This window comes from Crinia signifera, chromosome 8 (genome assembly GCF_055691185.1).
Source record: "Crinia signifera chromosome 8, ASM5569118v1, whole genome shotgun sequence".
Taxonomy (NCBI): domain Eukaryota; kingdom Metazoa; phylum Chordata; class Amphibia; order Anura; family Myobatrachidae; genus Crinia; species Crinia signifera.
The window spans coordinates 15,664,142-15,690,226 of NC_139224.1; the positions used below are offsets into that span (position 1 = coordinate 15,664,142).

At 49.8% G+C, this 26,085-nt stretch overlaps 1 protein-coding gene across 17 annotated transcripts in view; it reads left to right on the top strand.

Moving 5' to 3' along the window:
* The window catches only part of DOCK3 (dedicator of cytokinesis 3), a 244,387-nt gene that overhangs the window by 76,111 nt on the left and 142,191 nt on the right, over positions 1–26,085 (top strand). Inside the window, exon 1 of one of the 17 annotated variants that reach the window (XM_083155816.1) lies at positions 17,568–17,713. The exons of the other annotated variants lie outside the window; for them this stretch is intronic. The gene's annotated coding sequence lies outside the window, so the exon portion shown is untranslated. Of the gene's footprint in view, positions 1–17,567; positions 17,714–26,085 lie in introns of those variants that run through there. 17 annotated transcript variants of the gene reach the window in all.

Below are 26,085 nucleotides of genomic sequence, written 5' to 3' on the forward strand. Positions count from 1 at the left end.
AAAATGATGACAGAGTCTGAAATAACAGGTAACTCAAAAGATTTTTCAGACTCCTTGAGTCACTGACTTAAGATTAGAAAACTCGGCCTGATGGTCAGCAACATGGAGTCGCGACCCCATACTGAGAAGGTCGGGACCCACAGTTTGAGAACCTCTGCTCTATTTAAATAGGTCAATTCAACTAAGACCAATTAACCAGAAGGGCCGATTGTATATATAATGCACACATTAAGCGGAAGATGTTATCTCTCCTATAGTAATAAGTGGGGACCTTCTGAAAAGAAATGTACTGAGTAAATAAGAGTTACTGTATAACTGTCTAACATTAAGGTGATAACTGCGATAAATCAATGCGATGTGCTGGTGTCATTCTGTGTGGTAAGGAACCGGATTCTAGGGAATGGGCTCAGTCACAGGGCTATGGTATAAAACATATAGTCTCTAGGTCTACAATCATATGGTCGACAGTCACAAGGTCGACAGGGTCAAAAGGTCGACATGGTCTAAAGTTCGACAGTCAAAAGGTCGACGTGGTCCAAAGGTCGACAGCTAAAAGGTCGACAGGGTTAAAAGGCTGACGGTCAAAAGGTTGACATGAGTTTTTAGGGTGTCCATGTCATCATAGGTCGGCATGGCCACTGTCTAAGTGTTCCGCGTCCCCTCGCATGGCTCTCTGAGCTCGGCACACGATTCTATTCTCCCTCCACGTCCTAATGGATGGTAGGGCATGAAATACCGCCTGTCGGCAAATGTCATTTCAAAATTTAGTAAAAATATGCATGTCGACCCTTTGACCGTGTCAACCTTTTTGACCATGTCGACCTTTTGGCTGTCGACCTTTGGACCATGTCGATCTTGTGAGTGTCGACCTTTATACCCTGTCAACCTTTTAACTGTCGACCAATAGCGGTCGACCTGATGACTGTGGACCTAGAGTCATTCTCTGGATACCCAGTGGCAGTGTTATGTCACAGCTCCCAACATGACCCATTACAGGAGGGACACAATGCTGGGAGCTGAAACCCCTCTCACAGGTGACGGCGACCATAGGAAGGAGGGAAGTCCAGCACCGGAGTTCTGTCCCTCCAGGAATGGGTCATATCGGGGGGGGGGGGGGGGGGGGGGTTGGATATAGAAGAAGGTACAAGCCGGAGAGATCATAATAAAATCTACACAAAGGTTGGGACTTTTCAATGCACGTATTTATTTCTTATATAGCGCAGCATATTCCGTTGAGCTTTACAATAGGGGACAGTGATACAGCAAACTAGGTATTTACAGAGACTCAGAGGTAGGAGGGCCCTGCTCGCAAGCTTACAATCACTTGGTAATATGTCCATCTTCGTCAATGAATTTACTATGTTTCCAGATTGTACACACTCCTGGGAGATACAGATAGACCATCAACTTCATACATCTATGAATAAGGCCCAACATTACTGTATATCAAGCGTGAATCACCTCATTTCTTGTCATTTAGCTCTGTCCTCTTCCCACACACCTGCAATCGCGATGTTTTGCACAAATGGGCTTGGGCCTGGACATTCCTCCTTTTGGGCTTTACTCCCTGTCTTCAGTTGTATTCCACTGGCACTTTGCAGATCTCTTTGCCAGAAGATTCCCAGATGGTGCTCAGTGTAAACCATCAGACCTGTTTTGGTCTGCCATACTATTTGTATAAGTGTATTCCTACATTGTAAAAACCTCCCAACTAGGGATGCCAAGGCATTTTTTAAATCCCTGGATTGGCCTCCATAATAAACAAGAAACAAATAACGCCCCTCCACCGCAAACCGGGCGTGCTGCAAATTTACTTACATATGCAGTGGTTGGCGGTGCAGCCGGGAGCGGGACGGGAAGCGGTCACACTGCACAGAGCTGCACACTGGGGTCATCATCAGCTGGGCTCATGTGCAGTCTGATCTCCAAATCCCGGGATTGGCCCAGCATTTAGTCCCATGGATTTGGGTTCTGGAGGGACCTGGCCTCTTGGCACGACCCTGTCAGATTTGAGGAAGTGTCACACTGGAATCGGGATAATTGGGAGGTATACATCATGTTATGTGTTATAATAATGGCTTATTCATCCAAATCCATGATACTGCCTCATAGAGACTTGTTATTTGCCCCAGGTTTCCTACTGTTACCACCATGATATTAGCAGGCAATACCCATGCTATAATGATACAGCTACAACTGTCCTGCATACTAGAGATGAGCAGTTTGGATGAAGGGACATATGTGTATGACTTACCTCCCACCCTAATATACCGCACTATGCTGTCCTTACCCCCCTCCACCCATCACACCCATCTGTGTATGACTTACCTCCCACCCTAATATACCACACTCTGCTGTCCTTACCCCCCCATCATACCCATCTGTGTATGACTTACCTCCCACTCTAATACACCACACTCTGCTGTCCTTACCCCCTCCATCATACCCATCTGTGTATGACTTACCTCCCACTCTAATACACCACACTCTGCTGTCCTTACCCCCCTCCACCCATCATACCCATCTGTGTATGACTTACCTCCCACCCTAATACACCGCACTATGCTGTCCTTACCCCCTCCATCATACCCATCTGTGTATGACTTACCTCCCACCCTAATACACCGCACTCTGCTGTCCTTACCCCGCTTCACCCATCATACCCATCTGTGTATGACTTACCTCCCACCCTAATACACCACACTCTGCTGTCCTTACCCCCCTCCATCATACCCATCTGTGTATGACTTACCTCCCACTCTAATACACCACACTCTGCTGTCCTTACCCCCTCCATCATACCCATCTGTGTATGACTTACCTCCCACTCTAATACACCACACTCTGCTGTCCTTACCCCCCTCCACCCATCATACCCATCTGTGTATGACTTACCTCCCACCCTAATACACCGCACTATGCTGTCCTTACCCCCTCCATCATACCCATCTGTGTATGACTTACCTCCCACCCTAATACACCGCACTCTGCTGTCCTTACCCCGCTTCACCCATCATACCCATCTGTGTATGACTTACCTCCCACCCTAATACACCGCACTCTGCTGTCCTTACCCCCTCCATCATACCCATCTGTGTATGGCTTACCCCCCCGCCATAATATACTGCACTCTGCTGTCCTTACCCCCCTCTATCATACCCATCTCTGTATGACTTACCTCCCACCCTAATATACCACACTCTGCTGTCCTTACCCCCCATCATACCCATCTGTGTATGACTTACTTCCCACCCTAATATACCGCACTATGCTGCCCTTACCCCCCTCCATCATACCCATCTGTGTATGACTTACCTCCCACCCTAATATACCGCACTCTGCTGTCCTTACCCCCCTCCATCATACCCATCTGTGTATGACTTACCTCCCACCCTAATATACTGCATTATGCTGTCCTTACCCCCTGCATCATACCCATCTGTGTATGACTTACCTCCCACCCTAATATACCGCACTATGCTGTCCTTACCCCTCCATCATACCCATCTGTGTATGACTTACCTCCCACCCTAATATACTGTGCTCTACTGTCCTTACCCCCTCCATCATACCCATCTGTGTATGACTTACCTCCCACCCTAATATACCGCACTATGCTGTCCTTACCCCCCTCCATCATACCCATCTGTGTATGACTTACCTCCCACCCTAATATACCGCACTATGCTGTCCTTACCCCCCTGCATCATACCCATCTGTGTATGACTTACCTCCCACCCTAATATACCGCACTATGCTGTCCTTACCCCTCCATCATACCCATCTGTGTATGACTTACCTCCCACCCTAATATACTGTGCTCTACTGTCCTTACCCCCTCCATCATACCCATCTGTGTATGACTTACCTCCCACCCTAATATACCGCACTATGCTGTCCTTACCCCCCTCCATCATACCCATCTGTGTATGACTTACCTCCCACCCTAATATACCGCACTATGCTGTCCTTACCCCCCCCCTCCATCATACCCATCTCTGTATGACTTACCTCCCACCCTAATATACCGCACTCTGCTGTCCTTACCCCCCTCCATCATACCCATCTGTGTATGACTTACCTCCCACCCTAATATACCGCACTATGCTGTCCTTACCCCCCTCCATCATACCAATCTGTGTATGACTTACCTCCCACCCTAATATACTGTGCTCTGCTGTCCGTACCCCTCCATCATACCCATCTGTGTATGACTTACCTCCCACCCTAATATACCGCACTATGCTGTCCTTACCCCTCCATCATACCCATCTGTGTATGACTTACCTCCCACCCTAATATACTGTGCTCTACTGTCCTTACCCCCTCCATCATACCCATCTGTGTATGACTTACCTCCCACCCTAATACACTGCACTCTGCTGTCCTTACCCCCCCCCCGCATCATACCCATCTGTGTATGACTTACCTCCCACCCTAATACACTGCACTCTGCTGTCCTTACCCCCCTCCATCATACCCATCTGTGTATGACTTACCCCCCCCGCCATAATATACCGCACTCTGCTGTCCTTACCCCCCTCCATCATAACCATCTGTGTATGACTTACCTCCCACCCAAATACACCGCACTATGCTTCCCTTACCCCCCTCCATCATACCCATCTGTTTATGACTTACCTCCCACCCTAATATACCGTGCTCTGCTGTCCTTACCCCCTCCATCATACCCATCTGTGTATGACTTACCTCCCACCCTAATACACTGCACTCTGCTGTCCTTACCCCCCTCCATCATACCCATCTGTGTATGACTTACCTCCCACCCTAATACACTGCACTCTGCTGTCCTTACCCCCCATCATACCCATCTGTGTATGACTTACCTCCCACCCTAATATACCGCGCTCTGCTGTCCTTACCCCCCTCCATCATACCCATCTGTGTATGACTTACCTCCCACCCTAATACACCGCACTATGCTGTCCTTACCCCCTCCATCATACCCATCTGTGTATGACTTACCTCCCACCCTAATATACCGCACTCTGCTGTCCTTACCCCCCCATCATACCCATCTGTGTATGACTTACCTCACACCCTAATATACTGCGCTCTGCTGTCCTTACCCCCCTCCATCATACCCATCTGTGTATGACTTACCTCCCACCCTAATACACCGCACTATGCTGTCCTTACCCCCCTCCATCATACCCATCTGTGTATGACTTACCTCCCACCCTAATATACCGCACTATGCTGTCCTTACCCCCTCCATCATACCCATCTGTGTATGACTTACCTCCCACCCTAATACACTGCACTCTGCTGTCCTTACCCCCCTCCATCATACCCATCGGTGTATGACTTACCTCCCACCCTAATATACCGCACTATGCTGTCCTTACCCCGCTTCACCCATCATACCCATCTGTGTATGACTTACCTCCCACCCTAATACACCGCGCTCTGCTGTCCTTACCCCCTCCATCATACCCATCTGTGTATGACTTACCTCCCACCCTAATACACCGCACTCTGCTGTCCTTACCCCGCTTCACCCATCATACCCATCTGTGTATGACTTACCTCCCACCCTAATACACCACACTCAGCTGTCCTTACCCCCCTCCATCATACCCATCTGTGTATGACTTACCTCCCACTCTAATACACCACACTCTGCTGTCCTTACCCCCTCCATCATACCCATCTGTGTATGACTTACCTCCCACTCTAATACACCACACTCTGCTGTCCTTACCCCCCTCCACCCATCATACCCATCTGTGTATGACTTACCTCCCACCCTAATACACCGCACTATGCTGTCCTTACCCCCTCCATCATACCCATCTGTGTATGACTTACCTCCCACCCTAATACACCGCACTCTGCTGTCCTTACCCCGCTTCACCCATCATACCCATCTGTGTATGACTTACCTCCCACCCTAATACACCGCACTCTGCTGTCCTTACCCCCTCCATCATACCCATCTGTGTATGGCTTACCCCCCCGCCATAATATACTGCACTCTGCTGTCCTTACCCCCCTCTATCATACCCATCTCTGTATGACTTACCTCCCACCCTAATATACCACACTCTGCTGTCCTTACCCCCCATCATACCCATCTGTGTATGACTTACTTCCCACCCTAATATACCGCACTATGCTGCCCTTACCCCCCTCCATCATACCCATCTGTGTATGACTTACCTCCCACCCTAATATACCGCACTCTGCTGTCCTTACCCCCCTCCATCATACCCATCTGTGTATGACTTACCTCCCACCCTAATATACTGCATTATGCTGTCCTTACCCCCCTGCATCATACCCATCTGTGTATGACTTACCTCCCACCCTAATATACCGCACTATGCTGTCCTTACCCCTCCATCATACCCATCTGTGTATGACTTACCTCCCACCCTAATATACTGTGCTCTACTGTCCTTACCCCCTCCATCATACCCATCTGTGTATGACTTACCTCCCACCCTAATATACCGCACTATGCTGTCCTTACCCCCCTCCATCATACCCATCTGTGTATGACTTACCTCCCACCCTAATATACCGCACTATGCTGTCCTTACCCCCCTGCATCATACCCATCTGTGTATGACTTACCTCCCACCCTAATATACCGCACTATGCTGTCCTTACCCCTCCATCATACCCATCTGTGTATGACTTACCTCCCACCCTAATATACTGTGCTCTACTGTCCTTACCCCCTCCATCATACCCATCTGTGTATGACTTACCTCCCACCCTAATATACCGCACTATGCTGTCCTTACCCCCCTCCATCATACCCATCTGTGTATGACTTACCTCCCACCCTAATATACCGCACTATGCTGTCCTTACCCCCCCCCTCCATCATACCCATCTCTGTATGACTTACCTCCCACCCTAATATACCGCACTCTGCTGTCCTTACCCCCCTCCATCATACCCATCTGTGTATGACTTACCTCCCACCCTAATATACCGCACTATGCTGTCCTTACCCCCCTCCATCATACCAATCTGTGTATGACTTACCTCCCACCCTAATATACTGTGCTCTGCTGTCCGTACCCCTCCATCATACCCATCTGTGTATGACTTACCTCCCACCCTAATATACCGCACTATGCTGTCCTTACCCCTCCATCATACCCATCTGTGTATGACTTACCTCCCACCCTAATATACTGTGCTCTACTGTCCTTACCCCCTCCATCATACCCATCTGTGTATGACTTACCTCCCACCCTAATACACTGCACTCTGCTGTCCTTACCCCCCCCCCCGCATCATACCCATCTGTGTATGACTTACCTCCCACCCTAATACACTGCACTCTGCTGTCCTTACCCCCCTCCATCATACCCATCTGTGTATGACTTACCCCCCCCGCCATAATATACCGCACTCTGCTGTCCTTACCCCCCTCCATCATAACCATCTGTGTATGACTTACCTCCCACCCAAATACACCGCACTATGCTTCCCTTACCCCCCTCCATCATACCCATCTGTTTATGACTTACCTCCCACCCTAATATACCGTGCTCTGCTGTCCTTACCCCCTCCATCATACCCATCTGTGTATGACTTACCTCCCACCCTAATACACTGCACTCTGCTGTCCTTACCCCCCTCCATCATACCCATCTGTGTATGACTTACCTCCCACCCTAATATACCGCACTATGCTGTCCTTACCCCTCCATCATACCCATCTGTGTATGACTTACCTCCCACCCTAATATACTGTGCTCTACTGTCCTTACCCCCTCCATCATACCCATCTGTGTATGACTTACCTCCCACCCTAATATACCGCACTATGCTGTCCTTACCCCCCTCCATCATACCCATCTGTGTATGACTTACCTCCCACCCTAATATACCGCACTATGCTGTCCTTACCCCCCCCTCCATCATACCCATCTCTGTATGACTTACCTCCCACCCTAATATACCGCACTCTGCTGTCCTTACCCCCCTCCATCATAACCATCTGTGTATGACTTACCTCCCACCCAAATACACCGCACTATGCTTCCCTTACCCCCCTCCATCATACCCATCTGTTTATGACTTACCTCCCACCCTAATATACCGTGCTCTGCTGTCCTTACCCCCTCCATCATACCCATCTGTGTATGACTTACCTCCCACCCTAATACACTGCACTCTGCTGTCCTTACCCCCCTCCATCATACCCATCTGTGTATGACTTACCTCCCACCCTAATATACCGCACTATGCTGTCCTTACCCCTCCATCATACCCATCTGTGTATGACTTACCTCCCACCCTAATATACTGTGCTCTACTGTCCTTACCCCCTCCATCATACCCATCTGTGTATGACTTACCTCCCACCCTAATATACCGCACTATGCTGTCCTTACCCCCCTCCATCATACCCATCTGTGTATGACTTACCTCCCACCCTAATATACCGCACTATGCTGTCCTTACCCCCCCCTCCATCATACCCATCTCTGTATGACTTACCTCCCACCCTAATATACCGCACTCTGCTGTCCTTACCCCCCTCCATCATACCCATCTGTGTATGACTTACCTCCCACCCTAATATACCGCACTATGCTGTCCTTACCCCCCTCCATCATACCAATCTGTGTATGACTTACCTCCCACCCTAATATACTGTGCTCTGCTGTCCGTACCCCTCCATCATACCCATCTGTGTATGACTTACCTCCCACCCTAATATACCGCACTATGCTGTCCTTACCCCTCCATCATACCCATCTGTGTATGACTTACCTCCCACCCTAATATACTGTGCTCTACTGTCCTTACCCCCTCCATCATACCCATCTGTGTATGACTTACCTCCCACCCTAATACACTGCACTCTGCTGTCCTTACCCCCCCCCGCATCATACCCATCTGTGTATGACTTACCTCCCACCCTAATACACTGCACTCTGCTGTCCTTACCCCCCTCCATCATACCCATCTGTGTATGACTTACCCCCCGCCATAATATACCGCACTCTGCTGTCCTTACCCCCCTCCATCATAACCATCTGTGTATGACTTACCTCCCACCCAAATACACCGCACTATGCTTCCCTTACCCCCCTCCATCATACCCATCTGTTTATGACTTACCTCCCACCCTAATATACCGTGCTCTGCTGTCCTTACCCCCTCCATCATACCCATCTGTGTATGACTTACCTCCCACCCTAATACACTGCACTCTGCTGTCCTTACCCCCCTCCATCATACCCATCTGTGTATGACTTACCTCCCACCCTAATATACCGCACTATGCTGTCCTTACCCCTCCATCATACCCATCTGTGTATGACTTACCTCCCACCCTAATATACTGTGCTCTACTGTCCTTACCCCCTCCATCATACCCATCTGTGTATGACTTACCTCCCACCCTAATATACCGCACTATGCTGTCCTTACCCCCCTCCATCATACCCATCTGTGTATGACTTACCTCCCACCCTAATATACCGCACTATGCTGTCCTTACCCCCCCCTCCATCATACCCATCTCTGTATGACTTACCTCCCACCCTAATATACCGCACTCTGCTGTCCTTACCCCCCTCCATCATAACCATCTGTGTATGACTTACCTCCCACCCAAATACACCGCACTATGCTTCCCTTACCCCCCTCCATCATACCCATCTGTTTATGACTTACCTCCCACCCTAATATACCGTGCTCTGCTGTCCTTACCCCCTCCATCATACCCATCTGTGTATGACTTACCTCCCACCCTAATACACTGCACTCTGCTGTCCTTACCCCCCTCCATCATACCCATCTGTGTATGACTTACCTCCCACCCTAATATACCGCACTATGCTGTCCTTACCCCTCCATCATACCCATCTGTGTATGACTTACCTCCCACCCTAATATACTGTGCTCTACTGTCCTTACCCCCTCCATCATACCCATCTGTGTATGACTTACCTCCCACCCTAATATACCGCACTATGCTGTCCTTACCCCCCTCCATCATACCCATCTGTGTATGACTTACCTCCCACCCTAATATACCGCACTATGCTGTCCTTACCCCCCCCTCCATCATACCCATCTCTGTATGACTTACCTCCCACCCTAATATACCGCACTCTGCTGTCCTTACCCCCCTCCATCATACCCATCTGTGTATGACTTACCTCCCACCCTAATATACCGCACTATGCTGTCCTTACCCCCCTCCATCATACCAATCTGTGTATGACTTACCTCCCACCCTAATATACTGTGCTCTGCTGTCCGTACCCCTCCATCATACCCATCTGTGTATGACTTACCTCCCACCCTAATATACCGCACTATGCTGTCCTTACCCCTCCATCATACCCATCTGTGTATGACTTACCTCCCACCCTAATATACTGTGCTCTACTGTCCTTACCCCCTCCATCATACCCATCTGTGTATGACTTACCTCCCACCCTAATACACTGCACTCTGCTGTCCTTACCCCCCCCCGCATCATACCCATCTGTGTATGACTTACCTCCCACCCTAATACACTGCACTCTGCTGTCCTTACCCCCCTCCATCATACCCATCTGTGTATGACTTACCCCCCGCCATAATATACCGCACTCTGCTGTCCTTACCCCCCTCCATCATAACCATCTGTGTATGACTTACCTCCCACCCAAATACACCGCACTATGCTTCCCTTACCCCCCTCCATCATACCCATCTGTTTATGACTTACCTCCCACCCTAATATACCGTGCTCTGCTGTCCTTACCCCCTCCATCATACCCATCTGTGTATGACTTACCTCCCACCCTAATACACTGCACTCTGCTGTCCTTACCCCCCTCCATCATACCCATCTGTGTATGACTTACCTCCCACCCTAATACACTGCACTCTGCTGTCCTTACCCCCCCATCATACCCATCTGTGTATGACTTACCTCCCACCCTAATATACCGCGCTCTGCTGTCCTTACCCCCCTCCATCATACCCATCTGTGTATGACTTACCTCCCACCCTAATACACCGCACTATGCTGTCCTTACCCCCTCCATCATACCCATCTGTGTATGACTTACCTCCCACCCTAATATACCGCACTCTGCTGTCCTTACCCCCCCATCATACCCATCTGTGTATGACTTACCTCACACCCTAATATACTGCGCTCTGCTGTCCTTACCCCCCTCCATCATACCCATCTGTGTATGACTTACCTCCCACCCTAATACACCGCACTATGCTGTCCTTACCCCCCTCCATCATACCCATCTGTGTATGACTTACCTCCCACCCTAATATACCGCACTATGCTGTCCTTACCCCCTCCATCATACCCATCTGTGTATGACTTACCTCCCACCCTAATATACCACACTCTGCTGTCCTTACCCCCCTCCATCATACCCATCTGTGTATGACTTACCTCCCACCCTAATACACTGCACTCTGCTGTCCTTACCCCCCTCCATCATACCCATCTGTGTATGACTTACCTCCCACCCTAATATACCGCACTATGCTGTCCTTACCCCGCTTCACCCATCATACCCATCTGTGTATGACTTACCTCCCACCCTAATACACCGCGCTCTGCTGTCCTTACCCCCCCTCCATCATACCCATCTGTGTATGACTTTCCTCCCACCCTAATATACCACACTCTGCTGTCCTTACCCCTCCATCATACCCATCAGTGTATGACTTACCTCCCACCCTAATATACCGTGCTCTGCTGTCCTTACCCCCCTCCATCATACCCATCTGTGTATGACTTACCTCCCACCCTAATACACTGCACTCTGCTGTCCTTACCCCCCTCCATCATACCCATCTTTGTATGACTTACCTCCCACCCTAATACACCGCACTATGCTGTCCTTACCCCCTCCATCATACCCATCTGTGTATGACTTTCCTCCCACCCTAATATACCGCACTCTGCTGTCCTTACCCCCCCATCATACCCATCTGTGTATGACTTACCTCCCACCCTTATACACCGCGCTCTGCTGTCCTTACCCCTCTCCATCATACCCATCTGTGTATGACTTTCCTCCCACCCTAATATACCACACTCTGCTGTCCTTACCCCCCTCCATCATACCCATCAGTGTATGACTTACCTCCCACCCTAATATACCGTGCTCTGCTGTCCTTACCCCCCTCCATCATACCCATCTGTGTATGACTTACCTCCCACCCTAATACACTGCACTCTGCTGTCCTTACCCCCCTCCATCATACCCATCTGTGTATGACTTACCTCCCACCCTAATACACCGCACTCTGCTGTCCTTACCCCCCCATCATACCCATCTGTGTATGACTTACCTCCCACCCTAATATACCGCACTCTGCTGTCCTTACCCCCCTCCATCATACCCATCTGTGTATGACTTACCTCCCACCCTAATATACCGCACTCTGCTGTCCTTACCCCCCTCCATCATACCCATCTGTGTTTGACTTACCTCCCACCCTAATATACCGCGCTCTGCTGTCCTTACCCCCCTCCATCATACCCATCTGTGTATGACTTACCTCCCACCCTAATACACCGCACTATGCTGTCCTTACCCCCCTCCATCATACCCATCTGTGTATGACTTACCTCCCACCCTAATACACCGCACTATGCTGCCCTTACACCCCCTCTATCATAGCCATCTGTGTATGACTTACCTCCCACCCTAATATACCGCACTATGCTGCCCTTACCCCCCTCCATCATACCCATCTGTGTATGACTTACCTCCCACCCTAATATACCGCACTCTGCTGTCCTTACCCCCCTCCATCATACCCATCTGTGTATGACTTACCTCCCACCCTAATACACTGCACTCTGCTGTCCTTACCCTCCTCCATCATACCCATCTGTGTATGACTTACCTCCCACCCTAATACACTGCACTCTGCTGTCCTTACCCCCTCCATCATACCCATCTGTGTATGACTTACCTCCCACCCTAATACACTGCACTCTGCTGTCCTTACCCCCCCATCATACCCATCTGTGTATGACTTACCTCCCACCCTAATATACCGCGCTCTGCTGTCCTTACCCCCCTCCATCATACCCATCTGTGTATGACTTACCTCCCACCCTAATACACCGCACTCTGCTGTCCTTACCCCCCCATCATACCCATCTGTGTATGACTTACCTCCCACCCTAATATACCGCGCTCTGCTGTCCTTAAGGCCCCCATACACTAGGGCGACTTGTCCTTAGGACAAGTCGCCCCCGACTTCCCCCTGAGCTTCCCCGGCTGCTCCCCGGGGGAGCTTGATTAGACTGGCACTTGATGTGCCATTTTTTACATGTGATAAATCGTCTCGATTTATCACATGTAAAAAAACCCGGGGAGCAGGGGGGGGGGGGGGGGGCTGGGGACTCTGTGTCCCCCGCTGCTGGGGACGCTGCGGGGGACAGCGTCTGTGTCCCCCCAGCGTCTGTGCGGCGAGGCGGTAGAGGGAGCAGGGGGGCTGGGGACGCTGCGGGTGACACGTCTGTGTCCCCCCAGCGTCTGTGCGGCGAGGCGGGAGCAGGGGGGCTGGGGACGCTGCGGGTGACACGTCTGTGTCCCCCCAGCGTCTGTGCGGCGAGGCGGTAGAGGGAGCGGGGGTGGCTGGGGACGCTGCGGGGGACACAGGCGGCATAGAGCCGGGCAGGGGGAGCCGGCGGGAGCTGTCAATGGTAGAAAAAAAAAGCCTATACAATGAATGGGCTGCCTGTGATTGGCTGAGCGCTCTCTCAGCCAATTGCTGACTGGCTGAGAGAGCGCTCAGCCAATCACAGGCCGCCCATGCATTGTATGGGCTTTTTTTTTTTTTATTCAATACTGACAGCTCCCGCCGTCTCCCCCTGCGCGGCTCTATGCCGCCTGTGTCCCCCGCAGCGTCCCCAGCCCCCCCTGCTCCCTCTACCGCCGCACTAGGTCCCAAGTCGGGTGGTCGGACGTGCAGCAGGTCCGACCACCCGACGCAGATCCGATGCGCACGGGACCGCGCATCGGATCTGAGGGGACATCCAAACTAGCCGATTTTGGTCCGATTTCTGCCAGATCCGACTGATCTGGCAGAAATCTGACCAAAATCGGCTAGTGTATGGGGGCCTTTACCCCCCTCCATCATACCCATCTGTGTATGACTTATCTCCCACCCTAATACACCGCACTATGCTGTCCTTACCCCCCTCCATCATACCCATCTGTGTATGACTTACCTCCCACCCTAATACACCGCACTATGCTGTCCTTACCCCCCTCCATCATACCCATCTGTGTATGACTTACCTCCCACCCTAATACACTGCACTCTGCTGTCCTTACCCCCCTCCATCATACCCATCTGTGTATGACTTACCTCCCACCCTAATATACCGCACTATGCTGTCCTTACCCCGCTTCACCCATCATACCCATCTGTGTATGACTTACCTCCCACCCTAATACACCGCGCTCTGCTGTCCTTACCCCCCTCCATCATACCCATCTGTGTATGACTTTCCTCCCACCCTAATATACCACACTCTGCTGTCCTTACCCCCCTCCATCATACCCATCTGTGTATGACTTACCTCCCACCCTAATATACCGTGCTCTGCTGTCCTTACCCCCCTCCATCATACCCATCTGTGTATGACTTACCTCCCACCCTAATACACTGCACTCTGCTGTCCTTACCCCCCTCCATCATACCCATTTGTGTATGACTTACCTCCCACCCTAATACACCGCACTCTGCTGTCCTTACCCCCCCATCATACCCATCTGTGTATGACTTACCTCCCACCCTAATATACCGCACTCTGCTGTCCTTACCCCCCTCCATCATACCCATCTGTGTATGACTTACCTCCCACCCTAATATACCGCACTCTGCTGTCCTTACCCCCCTCCATCATACCCATCTGTGTATGACTTACCTCCCACCCTAATATACCGCGCTCTGCTGTCCTTACCCCCCTTTATCATACCCATCTGTGTATGACTTACCTCCCACCCTAATACACCGCACTATGCTGTCCTTACCCCCCTCCATCATACCCATCTGTGTATGACTTACCTCCCACCCTAATACACCGCACTATGCTGCCCTTACACCCACTCTATCATACCCATCTGTGTATGACTTACCTCCCACCCTAATATACCGCACTATGCTGCCCTTACCCCCCTCCATCATACCCATCTGTGTATGACTTACCTCCCACCCTAATATACCGCACTCTGCTGTCCTTACCCCCCTCCATCATACCCATCTGTGTATGACTTACCTCCCACCCTAATATACCGCACTATGCTGCCCTTACCCCCCTCCATCATACCCATCTGTGTATGACTTACCTCCCACCCTAATACACCGTGCTCTGCTGTCCTTACCCCCCCATCATACCCATCTGTGTATGACTTACCTCCTACCCTAATACACCACACTCTGCTGTCCTTACCCCCCTCCATCATACCCATCTGTGTATGACTTACCTCCCACCCTAATACACCGCACTATGCTGTCCTTACCCCCCTCCATCATACCCATCTGTGTATGACTTACCTCCCACCCTAATACACCACACTCTGCTGTCCTTACCCCCCTCCATCATACCCATCTGTGTTTGACTTACCTCCCACCCTAATATACCGTGCTCTGCTGTCCTTACCCCTCCTCTATCATACCCATCTGTGTATGACTTACCTCTCACCCTAATATACCGCACTATGCTGCCCTTACCCCCCTCCATCATACCCATCTGTGTATGACTTACCTCCCACCCTAATATACCGCACTCTGCTGTCCTTACCCCCCTCCATCATACCCATCTGTGTATGACTTACCTCCCACCCTAATATACCGCACTATGCTGCCCTTACCCCCCTCCATCATACCCATCTGTGTATGACTTACCTCCCACCCTAATACACCGCTCTCTGCTGTCCTTACCCCCCCATCATACCCATCTGTGTATGACTTACCTCCTACCCTAATACACCACGCTCTGCTGTCCTTACCCCCCTCCATCATACCCATCTGTGTATGACTTACCTCCCACCCTAATACACCACACTCTGCTGTCCTTACCCCCGTCCATCATACCCATCTGTGTATGACTTACCTCCCACCCTAATACACCACACTCTGCTGTCCTTACCCCCCTCCATCATACCCATCTGTGTATGACTTACCTCCCACCCTAATACACCGCACTCTGCTGCCCTTACCCCCCTCCATCATACCCATCTGTGTATGACTTACCTCCCACCCTAATATACCGCACTCTGCTGTCCTTACCCCCCTCCATCATACCCATCTTTGTATGACTTACCTCCCACCCTAATATACCGCACTCTGCTGTCATTACTGTGCTGTACATGTATGTGTCTTGCAGCTACATATCCCCTCAGTCCTGTGTGTGTGCTGTACATGTATGTGTCTCGCTGCTACATATCCTCACAGTCATGTGTGTGTGCTGTACATGTATGTGTCATGCTACTACATATCCCCTCAGTCCTGTGTGTGTAATCTGTACATGTATGTGTCTCGCTGATACATTTCCCCTCAGTCCTGTGTGTGTGTGCTGTACATGTATGTGTCTCGCTGCTACATATCCCCTCAGTCCTGTGTGTGCGCTGTACATGTATGTGTCACGCTACTACATATCCCCTTAGTCCTGTGTGTGCGCTGTACATGTATGTGTCACGCTACTACATATCCCCTCAGTCCTGTGTATGCGCTGTACATGTATGTGTCTCACTGCTACATATCCCCTCAGTCCTGTGTGTGTGCGCGCTGTACATGTATGTGTCTCGCTGCTACATTTCCCCTCAGTCCTGTGTGTGTGTGATCTGTACATGTATGTGTCTCGCTGCTACATTTCCCCTAAGTCCTGTGTGTGTGCGCTGTACATGTATGTGTCTCGCTGCTACATTTCCCCTAAGTCCTGTGTGTGTGCGCTGTACATGTATGTGTCTCGCTGCTACATTTCCCCTAAGTCCTGTGTGTGTGCTGTACATGTATGTGTCTCGCTGCTACATATCCCCTCAGTCCTGTGTGTGTGTGCTGTACATGTATGTGTCTCGCTGCTACATATCCCCTCAGTCCTGTGTGTGTGTGCGCTGTACATGTATGTGTCTCGCTGCTACATATCCCCTCAGTCCTGTGTGTGTGTGATCTGTACATGTATGTGTCTCACTGATACATATCCCCTCAGTCCTGTGTGTGTGTGCTGTACATGTATGTGTCTCGCTGCTACATATCCCCTCAGTCCTGTGTGTGTGTGTGCGCTGTACATGTATGCGTCTTGCTGCTACATATCCCCTCAGTCCTGTGTGTGTGTGATCTGTACATGTATGTGTCTCGCTGCTACATTTCCCCTAAGTCCTGTGTGTGTGTCCTGTACATGTATGTGTCTCGCTGCTACATATCCCCTCAGTCCTGTGTGTGTGTGCGCTGTACATGTATGTGTCTCGCTGCTACATTTCCCCTCAGTCCTGTGTGTGTGTCCTGTACATGTATGTGTCTCGCTGCTACATATCCCCTCAGTCCTGTGTGTGTGTGCGCTGTACATGTATGTGTCTCGCTGCTACATTTCCCCTCAGTCCTGTGTGTGTGCTGACTGTGTGTGTGCTCTTGGGATCTGTGCAGGGTACGTGGGAGGCTTATATTTCCTTCGGTTTTGGATGTCTCATTGCTGCACAGAAGGTAGAGGAGGCAGATAGCAGAGGTAAGAAGCCTTCCCCCCATCCCCTGTTCCCCCCACTGGCTGTGGCTGCAGACACCCCTGACCCCTGTAGGTTCCATACACAAGGCTCATGGAGAGGGGGACAGAGGCTGCTGCTTTCAGAGAGGGACAAGCTGTGTGCATTACACCACACGCTGGCTCCCATCAGTGGGGGCTCTCCATTACCATATAACCATTTGTGGCTGGTGTAATCTATAGGTGACTTCAGCCTTTGCATATACCTGGACATGATGATGACGTCATAACCCGTGGCATGATGTCAGAGCGTGCATTATGTAACGTGTACTGCAATGTGCAGTCTGATAGTGGCATGTGTGACACGTATGTGTATACATTGTATATACATATACATACACAGTATGAGGGATGACAGGGTAGCTCTGATATGAAATGGGGAGTTGGGGTAATGTTAGTGCTGGGATAGCATAGTCTATAATGGGTAATGAGGATTATATTACAGGAGGTGTGAGTGGGTGCTGGGGTACAGGAAAGTAATGCAGTCACAGCCTTAAATGGGGTGCCACTATGTGTACTGGGGTGCCAGCCAGCGTGATGGGGTATGGACGCCGTATCCGTACCGTGTAGTCAGATGAACAGATTTTGTTGGCATGTGTTATATGTGTAGTAATGTTATATAACGTTTCGGCATCGTCCGTAGGCGTGATGAGATTCCAGAACGATTGACATTGACAGTCACATAGCGATATAAGTATATATAATGTGTGTGTACATATATTATTATTTATTAACAGTCTTTTATATAGTGCAGCATATTCTGATGCGCTCTATAATTGCAACAACAGCAATAGGACAGAACTGGGTAATAGTATATATATGTATATATATATATATATATATATATATATATATATATATATATATATATATATATGACTTGCTGTGACATTGAGGCAGATGTATTAAGCCTTAAAAAGAGATTAACGCGGGTTGTGATAAGGAGTGGTAAACACCCAGCCAATCTGCTCCAAACTGCCAGTTTCCGTACACCGCCTGTAGCATGACAGTTAGGGGCTGATTGGCTGGACGTTTATCACCCTCACGCTAATCTCTTTTTAAGGCTTAATGCCTCTGCCCCATCCTCCTGATGTACAGGTATAGTGTGTGACAGCCGGAGTATCTCAGTATCGGTGTAACCTGCAGAGTAACGACGTCACATCTAAACCCCAAGAACGAGGTCCAGTAATATAATAAATGATATAGTTATGCTAAACACTAATCTGGATAATTGTAGAAGAGTACAAGGTGGTAATAACAGGCCGGGAGGGTAACCTTACAATTACCAGCAGCTGGATTTAGAATAGACGTAACATAAAATGAATGTTTTCTTTCTGTAATGTTGTCTTCCTCAGCAGAATTGTGCAAATCCTCAGACCTGCAAGTGCCCGATCTCTATCATACTGTATACACGGTTGTTGTTGTTGCTGCAACTTACATGTATACTACTAACTCTTTCCTGGATCACTGCCTCCATTGTGGGGGCGGGGACTATAGTACACGCAGTAACTGCAGCATGTCATCTGGCTGCTGATGTACATGGCAGTGACAATGTTGTTTTCAGTTTTAGGAATCACTGTCATATTAAGTTCCCCCCCTCCAGCCTACTACAGATCCATCACCCCATGCGATAAGATGCAGACCGATGAGCTGCAATAATATGCTGAGCAGACGATTAATGCTCTCCTACCATCCAGCATACAGAGGCCAGAAGAGCGAGCTCCGGAGATAGGCAGCTAGTGCAGAATCACCCCCTCTGTAATGCCACGTTACCATATATACTCTCCAACCCTCCAGCATACAGAGGCCAGAAGAGCGAGCTCCGGAGAGAGGCAGCTAGTGCAGAATCACCCCCTCTGTAATGCCACGTTACCATATATACTCTCCAACCCTCCTGCATACAGAGGCCAGAAGAGCGAGCTCCGGAGAGTGGCAGCTAGTGCAGAATCACCCCCACTGTAATGCCACGTTACCATATATACTCTCCAACCCTCCTGCATACAGAGGCCAGAAGAGCGAGCTCTGGAGAGTGGCAGCTAGTGCAGAATCACCCCCTCTGTAATGCCACGTTACCATATATACTCTCCTACCATCCAGCATACAGAGGCCAGAAGAGCGAGCTCCGGAGAGAGGCAGCTAGTGCAGAATCACCCCCTCTGTAATGCCACGTTACCATATATACTCTCCAACCCTCCTGCATACAGAGGCCAGAAGAGCGAGCTCCGGAGAGTGGCAGCTAGTGCAGAATCACCCCCTCTGTAATGCCACGTTACCATATATACTCTCCAACCCTCCTGCATACAGAGGCCAGAAGAGCGAGCTCCGGAGAGTGGCAGCTAGTGCAGAATCACCCCCACTGTAATGCCACGTTACCATATATACTCTCCAACCCTCCTGCATACAGAGGCCAGAAGAGCGAGCTCTGGAGAGTGGCAGCTAGTGCAGAATCACCCCCTCTGTAATGCCACGTTACCATATATACTCTCCTACCATCCAGCATACAGAGGCCAGAAGAGCGAGCTCCGGAGAGAGGCAGCTAGTGCAGAATCACCCCCTCTGTAATGCCACGTTACCATATATACTCTCCAACCCTCCTGCATACAGAGGCCAGAAGAGCGAGCTCCGGAGAGTGGCAGCTAGTGCAGAATCACCCCCTCTGTAATGTCACGTTACCATATATACTCTCCAACCCTCCTGCATACAGAGGCCAGAAGAGCGAGCTCCGGAGAGTGGCAGCTAGTGCAGAATCACCCCCTCTGTAATGCCACGTTACCATATATACTCTCCAACCCTCCTGCATACAGAGGCCAGAAGAGCGAGCTCCGGAGAGTGGCAGCTAGTGCAGAATCACCCCCTCTGTAATGTCACGTTACCATATATACTCTCCAACCCTCCTGCATACAGAGGCCAGAAGAGCGAGCTCCGGAGAGTGGCAGCTAGTGCAGAATCACCCCCTCTGTAATGCCACGTTACCATATATACTCTCCAACCCTCCTGCATACAGAGGCCAGAAGAGCGAGCTCCGGAGAGAGGCAGCTAGTGCAGAATCACCCCCTCTGTAATGCCACGTTACCATATATACTCTCCAACCCTCCTGCATACAGAGGCCAGAAGAGCGAGCTCCGGAGAGAGGCAGCTAGTGCAGAATCACCCCCTCTGTAATGCCACGTTACCATATATACTCTCCAACCCTCCAGCATACAGAGGCCAGAAGAGCGAGCTCCGGAGAGAGGCAGCTAGTGCAGAATCACCCCCTCTGTAATGCCACGTTACCATATATACTCTCCAACCCTCCAGCATACAGAGGCCAGAAGAGCAAGCTCCGGAGAGAGGCAGCTAGTGCAGAATCACCCCCTCTGTAATGCCACGTTACCATATATACTCTCCAACCCTCCAGCATACAGAGGCCAGAAGAGCGAGCTCCAGAGAGTGGCAGCTAGTGCAGAATCACCCCCTCTGTAATGCCACGTTACCATATATACTCTCCAACCCTCCAGCATACAGAGGCCAGAAGAGCGAGCTCCGGAGAGAGGCAGCTAGTGCAGAATCACCCCCTCTGTAATGCCACGTTACCATATATACTCTCCAACCCTCCAGCATACAGAGGCCAGAAGAGCGAGCTCCGGAGAGTGGCAGCTAGTGCAGAATCACCCCCTCTGTAATGCCACGTTACCATATATACTCTCCAACCCTCCAGCATACAGAGGCCAGAAGAGCAAGCTCCAGAGAGAGGCAGCTAGTGCAGAATCACCCCCTCTGTAATGCCGCGTTGACATATATACTCTCCAACCCTCCAGCATACAGAGGCCAGAAGAGCGAGCTCCAGAGAGAGGCAGCTAGTGCAGAATCACCCCCTCTGTAATGCCACGTTACCATATATACTCTCCAACCCTCCAGCATACAGAGGCCAGAAGAGCGAGCTCCGGAGAGTGGCAGCTAGTGCAGAATCACCCCCTCTGTAATGCCACTTTTCCATAGACTGGAAGAACTCATGTAGCTGGGAGTACTTTCTGGGGGGTTGATACTAGTTAACACAAAATTTTGCAGCACTGTGTGGTTTTTACGCTGCCTGCCGCGGGCAGCTGACACCCGCTGGGCGTTCCCATAGGCGTCCTATTGCCGCTGGCCCATGCCCCCCGCCCGCACTTCTGGGTGCAAAAGAGAAGGCGAACTCGCAGTTTGCTGTGCCCATTCGCACCCAACATATGTACATGCACAGAAATGCGCAGAATGAAAACATCAGTCCCCTGTGCGAACGCTTGGGGGTATCGTTGTGCATTTACTATGCTTGCCATGTAAGTATAGTGCTGGGAGGGTGTTTCCAACACCTTATATCAATCTTGTCATATGAAGGAAACTATATATACTATATAGAAACATCAGTTGTTTAAGGCCTCTATTCCCAAAGCTAATAATGAGATGTAAGTCTACAGCAAAATGATACAGAAGTCATTTCCTAGTAATACAGAATCGCAGCATTATTCTGAAGAATGATACGTAAACATGGAGAGTGGTCATTCTGACCCTTCTTACGGGGTAATTATTCAGTGACTTGAGATGCAAGGCCGAATAAACATAAATATGGCAGCATGTCCTGCGCAACTTTATGTTAGTAGGACCTACGTGATCAGCACTATTATTCCAAACTAGTTAAAAGCCTGTCAAAATGCTGACTTCTGCAATATGCTTTCACTTTGAGCTGTGAACGTTTTTACTTTCACTTTGAGCTGTGACAGTTTTTAGCCCACAAACTCTCCACTCCACACCTTGCAACTGCGTGGACTCTTCACAATAGTTCCATTGTCTCATTCTCAGGAAATGTTAGTACTCCCAGAGAATGGCCAGAGAGCAGTCGCTCTTCTTGTATATTGATGTTTCCACAACACAGATCCGGTAACTGTGACATTTTACCGCATGTGTTTAATATTATTTAATAAACGCCTTTATTAATGTGTTCCTATACAAATCCATGTGTTCCATCTGCAAATGTGCGAATCCGCAGCCAAAATGCTCTTTTGTGATGTCACATGTATTATTTATGGCCTGGCTTGGCAGCATCTGTGCGGGTACGGTCTCCCTCTAATGGGAGGAGTTAGGCAGATGGAGGGTGTACGTTGATTACTGCAGTCTTACACCAATTTTTGAAGATGAAGACATTCTACAGTGAGACTCCCATTCTATGGCTTATCAAAGTGCTCGAAACAAACCTTGTCCAATCATTTTATATTTTTCCAAAGATATATTAGGTGATATATTAGGTGGTGAGCGAACATCGAAAGCAACAACAGGCAGTACAGGAAGCAAATCTAACAACCAATAAGATAAATGACCCCAGTGTTGGGGGAAATAAGGGGAAGGAGAAGGGATGTCACGGCTCACCTTACATTAAGGGGACAGCCTGGCTAATCTTACAATAAGGGGACAGCATGGCTAGCCTTACAATAAGAGGACAGCATGGCTAGCCTTACAATAAGGGGACAGCCTGGCTAATCTTACAATAAGGGGACAGCGTGGCTAGCCCTACAATAAGGGGACAGCCTGGCTAATCTTACAATAAGGGGACAGCGTGGCTAGCCTTACAATAAGGGGACAGCATGGCTAATCTTACAATAAGGGGACAGCATGGCTAGCCTTACAATAAGGGGACAGCATGGCTAGCCTTACAATAAGGGGACAGCCTGGCTAATCTTACAATAAGGGGACAGCGTGGCTAGCCCTACAATAAGGGGACAGCCTGGCTAATCTTACAATAAGGGGACAGCGTGGCTAGCCTTACAATAAGGGGACAGCCTGGCTAATCTTACAATAAGGGGACAGCATGGCTAGCCTTACACTAAGGGGACAGCATGGCTAGCCTTACAATAAGGGGACAGCCTGGCTAATCTTACAATAAGGGGACAGCGTGGCTAGCCCTACAATAAGACGACAGCCTAGCTAACCTTACAATAAGGGGACAGCATGGCTTGCCTTTCAATAAGGGGATGGCATAGATAGCCTTACACTAAGGGGACAGCATGGCTGGCCTTACAATAAGGGGATGGCATGGTTAGCCTTACAATAAGGGGACAGCGTGGTTAACCTTACAATAAGAGGACAGCGTGGCTAGCCTTACAATAAGGGGACGGAATGTTAGCCTTACAATAAGGCGACAGCTTGGCTAGCTGCACAATAAGGTGACCGCGTGGCTAGCCACAATAAGGGGACGGCATGGTTTGCCTTACAATAAGGGGACAGCATGGCTTGCCTTTCCATAAGGGGATGGCATAGCTAGCCTTACACTAAGGGGACAGCCTGGCTAACCTTACAATAAGGGGACAGCATGGCTAGCCTTACACTAAGGTGACAGCCTGGCTAACCCTACAATAAGGGGACAGCATGGCTAGCCTTACACTAAGGTGACAGCATGGCTAGCCTTACACTAAGGTGACAGCCTGGCTAGCCTTACAATAAGGGGATGGCATGGTTAGCCTTACAATAAGGGGACGGCATGTTAGCCTTACAATAAGGTGACAGCGTGGCTAGCCACACAATAAGGGGACGGCATGGCTATCCTTACGATAAGGGGACAGCATGGCTAGCCTTACAATAAGGGGACAGCATGGCTAGCCTTACAATAAGGGGATGGCATGGTTAGCCTTACAATAAGGGGACGGCATGTTAGCCTTACAATAAGGTGACAGCGTGGCTAGCCACACAATAAGGGGACGGCATGGCTATCCTTACGATAAGGGGACAGTGTGGTTAACCTTACAATAAGGACACAGTGTGGCTAGCCTTACAATAAGGGGACGGCATGGCTAGCCTTACAATAAAGGGACAGCGTGGCTAGCCATACAATAAGGGGACAGCATGTTAGCCTTACAATAAGGTGACAGCATGGCTAGCCTTACAATAAGGGGATATTATGGTTAATCTTACAATAAGGGGACAGCGTGGCTAGCCACACAATAAAGGGATGGCATGGTTAGGCTTACAATAAGGGGACAGCCTGGCTAATCTTACAATATGGGGATAGCATAGCTAGGCTTACAATAAGGGGATGGCATGGTTAGCCTTACAATAAGGACACAGCGTGACTAGCCGCACAATAAGGCGACAGCTTGGCTAGCCTTACAATAAAGGGACAGCATGTTAGCCTTACAATAAGGGCATGGCTAGCCGCACAATAAGGGGATGGCATGGTTAGGCTTACAATAAGGGGACATCCTGGCTAATCTTACAGTACGGGGACAGCATAGCTAGCCTTACAATAAGGGGACGGCTAGCCTTACAATAAGGGGACAGCGTGGCTAGCCGCACAATAAGGGGACGGCTAGCCTTACAATAAGGTGACAGCGTGGCTAGCCTTACAATAAGGGGACAGTGTGGTTAACCTTACGATAATGGAACAGTGTGGCCAACCTTACACAATGGGGACAGTGTGGCTAACCATACAATAAGGGAACAACCTGGGGTGCCTTATCATAAGGAGACAGTCTGGTTAGCCCTACAGTAAGGGGGCAGCATGGCTAGTCTTACAATAAGGGAACAACATGGCTAGGCTTACAATAATGTGACAGTGTGGCTAGCCCTACAATAAGGGGACAATCTGGTTAGCCTTACAATAAAGGGACAGTGTGGCTAGCCGCACAATAAGGGGACAGCGTGGCTAGCCACACAATAAGCAGACAATGTGAATATATTAGTGTTGGGGTGCATGCGGTATGTTAGTGTTGCAGGAACAATCCGTATGTTAGTGTTGTGGGAGCATGCTGCATGTTAGTGTCGCGGGTACACGTTGTATGTTAGTGTCGGGGGTACTCCATCTTCCTCCAGTTGTTGGTGACTCCATGTAGCCATCACAGGTGGCAGCTATTGCCATTCAGAACCTACATGGTTTTATGTTGTTGCAGTTTTTCTCCTGATATTTCCGCCGCTCTCCTGGCTGTCCATTGTTCTCAGTAGGACCCTGTCACTGGAATCCAGCACTGTGAGCCCACTATCCCGGTGCCACCTTCCTCCTGCCAGTCCCAGCATAACAGCCACAGAATGTGGCCAGTGCTCCCCAGTTAGCTTTTTGTTCTCCTTGGTATGACCCTGTGTTTTATCTCCTGCTCCTCAACCAGGACACCTAATCTTCCAGTCTTCTGCAGGTGGGCATGATTCTCACCATGTAGCCTGGGATTCACCCTACCCAGACAGGGATACAATTTGACATTACCTTCCCTGGTTCCAGAAGGCCTTTTCCACTGTGTGTAATGACTTTCTAGGTCCCAGATCAATTTTGGAATACTTTGTAAGGTCTGTCACTGCAGATGTGATACTCATTACAGAGGTGTGCCTTATCTTGTCCAACTGGG